General features: G+C 38.3%; 2 long non-coding RNA genes across 2 annotated transcripts; one reads left to right on the top strand and one right to left on the bottom strand.

Annotated features, from left to right (window-relative positions):
- Nucleotides 1–5,478: 5,478 nt before the first annotated feature.
- Nucleotides 5,479–8,162, bottom strand: LOC142872368 (uncharacterized). Its single transcript, XR_012920591.1, has 3 exons — nucleotides 8,075–8,162; nucleotides 7,510–7,647; nucleotides 5,479–6,302 (listed from the first exon to the last, which is right to left on the bottom strand). It is a non-coding gene; the product is annotated as an uncharacterized LOC142872368 (long non-coding RNA).
- On the top strand, nucleotides 7,590–8,302 carry LOC142872369 (uncharacterized). Its single transcript, XR_012920592.1, has 2 exons — nucleotides 7,590–7,676; nucleotides 8,101–8,302. It is a non-coding gene; the product is annotated as an uncharacterized LOC142872369 (long non-coding RNA).
- The last annotated feature ends 42 nt before the right edge of the window (nucleotides 8,303–8,344 follow it).

Below are 8,344 nucleotides of genomic sequence, written 5' to 3'. Positions count from 1 at the left end.
TAAATTCTAGTGTTCTATAGCACAGGAGAGGAACTATAGTTAATTTATTATATATTTCAAAATAGCTAGAAGAGAGATTTGCAATATTCCCAACATAAAGAAATGATAAATGTTTGAGGTGATAGATATCTCAGTCACCCTGATTTGACCTTTACATGTTGTATGCATGTATCAAAATAATACAGGTACCCCAGAAATATGTACAATCATTGTGTATCAGTAAAAAAGTCTAGATTAAATGTCAGAAGGCTCTTATTCCTCATTTTAATTTCAAAACCAATGGACTCCAGGGGAGAAGTTTCCTTTCTCTGGAGGGGGTAACAGAGTTTTGCAGCCACGATATAAACAACATTTACACTCAGGGTAACCTGGAAATATATGTGTAGGGAAATTTGCCAGAGAGATATTTTGACCAGTAATCTTTATAAACTTACCTCAGAAATGGTTACCTATTCCTCTGTGTGTTAAACTGTCAGTTTATATCTATGGCTGGACTCTTACATTTAGTTGTGTAGCCAAAAAGATACGTTTGGCAGAGAAATGGAAGTGTTAGTTATTTTAATCTTCTATATGAAGATAATAATTAGTTAATTTGGCCAAAAGGCGTAGTCAGGGCACATCTGGGACATTTGTACCATGGTGCTTTTCTATACTGTTGTGGTTTGCAAAGCAATCTGAGGCAAATGGCACTGATGAACAAAGCAGTCCCTGAATATGTGAACAAGAGAAATCAGATGAATTGTCATGTACTTTAAAAAACATGAACAATTTGAAAAGAGAAAATATGCCACATTTCCCCTGGGGCCAGATAGCACAATCAAATGAAGACAGATATGAATTTAATGGACTTTGGGAGATTTTAATGAGGGATTATTTTCTAAATATCTAATCACCAGCTCATTATAAGCTCACAAGAGGTAGATGAATCCATTTGATTTGCTGTGATCTTGTTTGAACCGGTCAACTGCTTTTAAAAAGGGACTTTTAAAAAAAAGTATTACAGAAGAAGCTCTTGTGACACAAATACAAACTTTTTCTTAATTATTTTGCCCTTACTGTTCAATTTTAGTTTAGATGGTCAACCCTATGAAGGGCTGACCTACAATCATAATTCTGCATCATTCCACATTTACACTAAAGGCAATAGATTGCACATTAAAAAGGAAAAACAAATTAGAAATATCTAAAATAATTGGTACTAAGAAGAGACTAAACTCATTTAATGATACCCTACATCCTCATAAACTGAAAATTATAGTCTAGCTGTTTTTCATTTGCAGTTTTAAATTAGTCAAAACATTAATGTTTTCTAATGTGTCTTCATTATTATTTTTTTTTTTCCACAAAGGATAGATCCATGTTAGTGCTAAGGAGAATACAAAGTAGATTATACAGAAAGCACACACCTTGTGACCACAAGAAATGGGACGCTGAGCTTGCCACAGCATAATTGGCCATTGCTGCATATCAGAAGGGAAGGGTGGGGGTGGAAAAGGGGAAACTCACAGTCAGTGCTGATGGAGGATCAGGTAAATCTCAGAAAACAATCTTGAAGAAGTTGAAGCCAGCCTCAGCTGGACTTCCAAAATCAAATGAAACCTGAAAGTTCAAGGATATATTCTTTGGGATTGATAACCTCAAAAATATTTTTGCCAATCAATTCTAGCAGCCTGTTTTCTATATTTTTGGCGACTCTCTAGGTATATATTAAAAATCAATCTTCATACGTAAATGCGGTGTTCTTCAGGAAGCAAAACTTCAAATATCCTTTGTTACATTTCAGGTAACAGATGGACCAAACAATTCAAAAAGTAATTAATTTAAGCGCAGAAGCACCAAAATAGTTACCAAACCAAGGTCCCTTACTTGGTGATATTATTTACAGGTTATGAATATTTGGATCCAGCAGACAAATAAAGTACTCTGAAAATAAATAAGGATCATATGTTTCCTTAATGAGTAACCCTAAAATTTTCCAGAGGTATAATAATGAAATCAATTCAAGTGCACACTCAGGAATAGAAAACCATCATTCATTTTCCTCTTAAATGAAATAATACCATATGTGATAGGAAGACATATTGAGACATATTGCTTTCAAAATGATTACTGCAATTCAGATTTTTAAAAGCTTAATTTAACTAGTATTTGTGTCCTTGAAGAAAATTTGCAGTTAGCCCCGTTCAAAGGTTGAAGTGGCATAAACTGATAAAAGAAAGCCTTTTTGCGTTTGAAGAATTAAAACCTGAGAAAGTTTACATTAATCTTACCGTTTCTATATATATATAAGTAATACATACTCATCATAAAAATAATACATGCTTATTATTTAGAAAAGCATTAAGAGGAAAATAATAACTATAACTATTGTTATTTAATCACAATTTAAATTAACCTGATCTCAGAGATCAACTAATGCCTTCATTTACAAATGATGAAACAGACCTTAGATAGAGGTAAAATAAATTACCCAAAGACACAAAGCTGCTTATTAGCAAAGATGGAACTCTGTCTTTTGATTTCTAATTTGAAGCTTGTTTCTGATGCAAGGTGCTGCCCATTCTCTTTCCAAACCCTGCTCTTTGGTTCGCTTTATCTTTAGCCTCTTAAGTGTTCCTTATCAGTTCTCTTTCCAAACCCATAATACCTCTCATTACTAACCCCAGTAACTAAAAATCTTTCCTATCTCCAGAGGGACATACACACACAGCTCATGTGTGTGTGTTTGTGGGTGTCTATGAACTCATAGGCAATGAACCTCGGGTTGATTGGAGGTACAATGTCTATGATCAAAGACCTTGTACTGTTACTAGAGGATTAAGTGAGAAAACAAAAGCACATTGAAAACTGGAAAGACCTGTGCAAATATTAGTCTTCTCAGTAGAACATTTTCTAAATATAAAAATTTTCCCAAAAATACATTTCTTCTGGTACCATAGAAAACCCTGTCTCCTATACCTAATAATGAATCTGTATCTAATGCTGCTTTATAAATAGCTTAAAAATAACCTCTTGGGCCAGGTACAGTGACTCACGCCTATAATTCTAGCACTCTGGGAAGCCAGGAGTTCTAGGCCAGCCTGAGCTACAGTGAGACCCTCTCTCTACAAAAAATAGAAAAATTAGCAAGGCGTGGTGGTGTGTGCCTGTAGTCCCAGCTATTTGGGAAGCTGAGGCAAGAGAATTGCTTGAGCCCAGGTTTTGAGGTTGCAGTGAGCTATGATGACACCACTGTGCTCTAGCCCAGGTGACAGAGCAAGACTCTGTCTCAAAAAATAATCTCTTTAATATTGTAAAGTCTACACTGATCATGTTCCCTTTAAAAATTCTATCACTTATTTCCCTCTACAGTGCCAAGAAATTCCTTTTGACTATTTTTGAGATAACAAAACCTTTTTTATAAAGCCCCAACTCCCACATTTTTAATACTGATTACAAAATCCAGTAGTAAGCAGTCTAAAAATAAAAATGGAAAACCTCCAAAATATTTCCTTTTGACTTAATCTTTCCTTTTTATATCTGAACAAATAAAATTGAGCTTTTCACAAACCTATTTTGTATTATTTTATCCATTTCATAGACACACAATACTCTGAAAGAGGGCTGGACTATCCCCTGGACTTGGGCAGTGGGCCGAAATTCTTCAACAGCTCCTGGTGCTCAGTGGTTCCCACCCCACCAAAGGGGCAATAGTGTCACTGCACCTCCAAGTTTCATGCTGGCCTCTATCGTCAACTCTAAGTTACTTTAAAAACCCTATTGGTGCCTGAGTCCCTCTCATCTTTAAGGGAGGTGACAGGGAGAAAAAGCCATATTTATGCTTATTGGCTTCACTATGTTGTTCCAAGGTTATTAGATTGCTGAGAGGCAGGATGACAAAGCAAAAAGGCCAAAGGCCTTGCAATCAGACAAGTTTAGGCTTGAACCCTAGCTCTGCCCCTCTCTGAGTGACCTTGAGTGAGTTATTTGACCTTTCTGAGTCTCAGTTTCTTTATGAGTACAATGGGAATAAGAACAATATTGCTTATTAAGAGTATCGTGAAGATAAAATGAGATAATATCTGATAAGTACCTTGTTTCACATCTTGCACTGCTATAGTCCTCCAAATATATGATGTCTTTTGTTATATACGTGGCTCAGCGCAGATATCACACTGCAGTGAAACATTTCTGACAGACATCCTTGGGAGGGGCCTTTTTACTGTATTTGTAACTTTTCTTTAATGTTGAAATAATCTGATTAGTATTTTCTAATTGCATTAGAGAAGATGGCTTTGTCCAGGTCACATGATAAAGGTCTTCTTTACATTACTAGGGTTTTCCTTATTACACGATCAGCTTGTGTACACACAAATTCAAGGACCCAAGACAAGGGATATTGTCTAAGGATTTTATGGCTTTGAGACACCATTATCTTCTACAATGCTGCATTCATAATTGACAGGTTATGATAATTGGGAATTTTATGAGACTAGGTAAGGGAAAAAATCAGCAGTATGGAAGTAGTATTTACTGAAATAAAAAAAAAAAAAGAAGAGCAAACATAATGATCATACCACTAAGAGGTTGGGGTTGGGAAGGAGTTGGAAAACAGGGACTCTTGCACTGGACACATGTCCTAAATGAAACATTAAGGAACTCTGACATTTTTGCCAATAGTGCAAAATGTAAACCTAATCAATATTAGTGTATGGCCAACTTAGTAGGATTCAGCTTCGAGGTGCTGCTTAGAAACAGGTATGCAAGCTGGGAGCAGGGGCATGCACCTGTAATCCCAGCTACTCAGGGAGCTGAGGCAGGAGCATTGCTTGAGGCCAGGAGTTTGAGACCAGGCTGGGCAACATAGCAAAACCTCATCTTAAAAAAGAAAGGAAAAGAAAACAAAAAGGAAACAGGTATACAGTGTGGAGTATCTGGAGACAGAAGTTTGAGGATATGAGAACATATAACAGGACCTCTGTTTAGATGAATGAGGTTCTGTGCTCTTTTCTGTGAGGGGCTTCAAAGCAAACAGCAACTGAAAAGGCTGCCAAGAACACCAATTAAAATGCCTGAACATTTGAGAAATCTATCCCTGTTCATATAGACTGAGGAAGGCAAAGCTGAGCAATTGAGAATGTAAGGGGATATTGTTGTGGTGATACCAAGCATCTCTCTTGTACTTTACTGAATTCAGAACACACAAGAATGGACTTCATGTTGTATTATAATATGAGAGAGTTAGGTTTGATAGCAAAAGAAATGACCTATGGCAAAAGTTGAAAGGCTGAAAAATTTATTAAATGGAATTTATATGTATTTTCTGGCCAGTTAACTTGGTTCATGTTTTAGTTTCCAGTCAATGTGATGGACAAGATTTCTCTTTTCTTCTTTACACATGCTCTTTCTAAGATTAAGATCTCCTGTGACCATATTTGGCCTACATTTATTGCAATCAACACTAATACTGAAAAATGGCAAACTTTCCTTTTAAGAATGTATTTCTTTATTTTTTTAATTGAGATAAAATTCACGTAACATACAAATTCACCATTTGAGTCATTTTAAAGTATACAATTCAGTGACTTTTAGTCCATTCACAACGTTGCACATCCATGCCACTATGTAGTTTCAGAACATTTTCATCATCCCAAAAGGAAACCCCATACCCATTAAGCAGTCACTACCTATTCTTCCCTCCACCCAGCCCCTGAAAACAACTAATATGCTTTCTGTCTTCTATGGATTTGCCTTAGGAGTATATTTCTTTTGGAATCTTCTGAATTCTGCATTTAATTTTTCAACTAGAAACTGTAGACTACTGTGTGTGTGGAGAGAGAGAGAGACAGAGAGACAGAGAGAAAACAAGTGAGAGAGTGCTTACAATGAGAGTCAGCATTCATGAGAAACTGCAAGGTCAAAGCTATTTGAAATATTCCAACAAAATGAAGACCTGGGAGGACACATATTCCAATAAGGTGTCTATAACTTAAAGCTGGTGTCTGAAATTAAATTTCTCAAGGATTCAGTCTGTCAAAAGTTATAGAAATGTCAAGCAGTTTTTGAAATTTGCCTGTAACACTGAGAAAGGCTTTTGAATGGAAATGTGGCTTTATAGCTCCTAAGTGAGGGTAAAAAGTTTCACACCCAACAGAAGCTGTCTTGGATATGAGCTCTTCCTGTAATAGTTGGTGATAACCCTATTACTTTTTTCTTCCGAGCAGAGGAATAGTGACCATTCTTTATTCTGCCTTTGTCCTGGTGAGCACATCAGATACTGCAGAGGAAACTGAGGATGCCTGGTGGGTAAGTGAAAAAGCAACCTAAAAATAAAGTAATAAAACCCTTTTTATTTCCCAACCATAAATACTTTTTATCAATTTTAAATCACAATGTACCTTTTATTTTGGCTGAAATTGTTAAAAAGTTGGTTAACCTAGTCAAACTTTAAAAAATGTTGAAAATGAATTGGAAAATGGTCTTTAGGGCATCTATTTTTTAATAAACTGACTTAAAACTTGCATGGTTTTCTTAGTTATGATGACACTGACAGGAAAGTAGCATATTCTATGTTCTGGAAAAAATACATATGACTTTTGGAAGAAATCTTAATTTTCAACTGGTCAAATGTTTTCTTGGAAGGAGGAAGAACCGGTAGGGTCTTGTGATTGAAGTGGTGCTTTGTAATCTAGAATGTCAAGGCCAGAAGAATTCTGTTATTTTGCATTTTGTACATATTTTAAGGATTTTTATTCTATTTTCATTTTCAATTCCTTTCTATTTCATGAGTCCCAACTAATATATCTTGACTGTTCCCATAATTAGAAGTCAGGATTCCCCTGCCAAAGCTCAAACACTCACTGGTTTTGATGTTAGGGATCTTGCTTTCCTACTTGCTTCATTGTGGTCTCCCATCTGTTCTTTATAACATTCTCTCAGTCTGGCTTCTGGGGACTCCTTGGTGATATGGAGAACAGAGACTCCATATAACATTTTGAGGTATACCTTGACTTAGCCACTATTTCCACAAATATGTCTCAGGCAGTGTCAACGGGAAGTAAGTTGTTTTTAACCAACTGAACCTCTTTTAAGCCACCTGGAAGTTGGGGACAGCATAACACAATCCTATGGCATAATTATTCAAAAGCACTTGGTGATCCTTGTAGCTGAGACACGCTGTGGCAAACGTGCAAACTGTCATTATCCTTTGTGCCTTGCCTGAGAACCTATCAACAAAATTCTTCTCTAATAAGCGATCTCCATAATGTGGAGGGGCTTAAGTTTACCAGCTTCCTCCTTCCCAGGTCCCTCATCTTAGCGTACTTTGGTTTCCTTCTCAAGGGTACATGAGCCTATTCTCCCACTTTAACAAACACAAAACCTCCTTGAATGAAGAGAAAGAACCTGAAAGTGTGTGAAAGGAAGGAAAAAAAGAGGGCTTGAAAAAGAAAACGCAGTTAAGAGCAGTAAACTGTAAATCCCCTATCTCTACCCTCCAGACCACATCCCAACCGATCCAGCTGCACCCACCCATAGACCTTTAGGGCTCCTGATTGCGAGCGCAGATACAGGCCATATATGCATGCGTGGCTCCCTTCACGACTGGGTGTCCGTCCGGCCTGTGCTAAAGTTGTGGAGTCTGGTTGGAGTTTCAATGTGTAGGATCCACTCTCGGGGTTTTGGCGAGATTGAGAAGGGTAAGGTAACCACCGGCTGGCAGAAGGGGCTGGTATGCCCCAGGGGTTTCGGCGCACGGGGAGAAAAGGGACCAAGTCACCCAAGGCTTAAAGTCTGGTGTTCTTTAGAGCCATTCACCTCCCCCTCCAAGAGCCACTGAATGGCTTTATCTGTACAGCCCCAGGGACACAACTGGGACAACCGGTATTCCTGGTAACTGCCTGCCACACGCCGGGCATTTGGAGGATAGGTGTGGGAGGGACGCGCGTGGGGCGGGCTGAGGGTACTGAGGGAGAAGGAAGGACGGTGGAGGGTTTTCTTGGGTTGTTGCGTCCTCCTCGCATCTCCAGGACGGATTTGGAGACCCCAGTTTGGGGCTGGGTGTAGGTCTCTAACTCGCTGCGGAACTTCACCTTACCTAGCCCCGTTTACTCCTCCGCACAGGCTGGACTCTGATCTTTGCGCCCCCTTCCTGCCCTTTGATTCTGGTTCTTTGAGGGAAGCCCTGCTATGCAGTCCTGGGAAGGAAAAACATTCTCTGACGCAGGAGGGCCGAAACGGGAAAGCCAGGAAAGCAGCCTCTGTGACATGGATCGCATTTATTTAGATGCCTATATTAAAAATTATTTTCGTTAAAAAAAAAAAATCCCCACGCTCCAAGCTCGGGCTACAGCTTTTCGCACAGGGA

Source organism: Microcebus murinus, chromosome 8, assembly GCF_040939455.1.
Source record: "Microcebus murinus isolate Inina chromosome 8, M.murinus_Inina_mat1.0, whole genome shotgun sequence".
Lineage (NCBI taxonomy): Eukaryota > Metazoa > Chordata > Mammalia > Primates > Cheirogaleidae > Microcebus > Microcebus murinus.
This window is presented reverse-complemented; position numbering and strand designations above follow the sequence as displayed.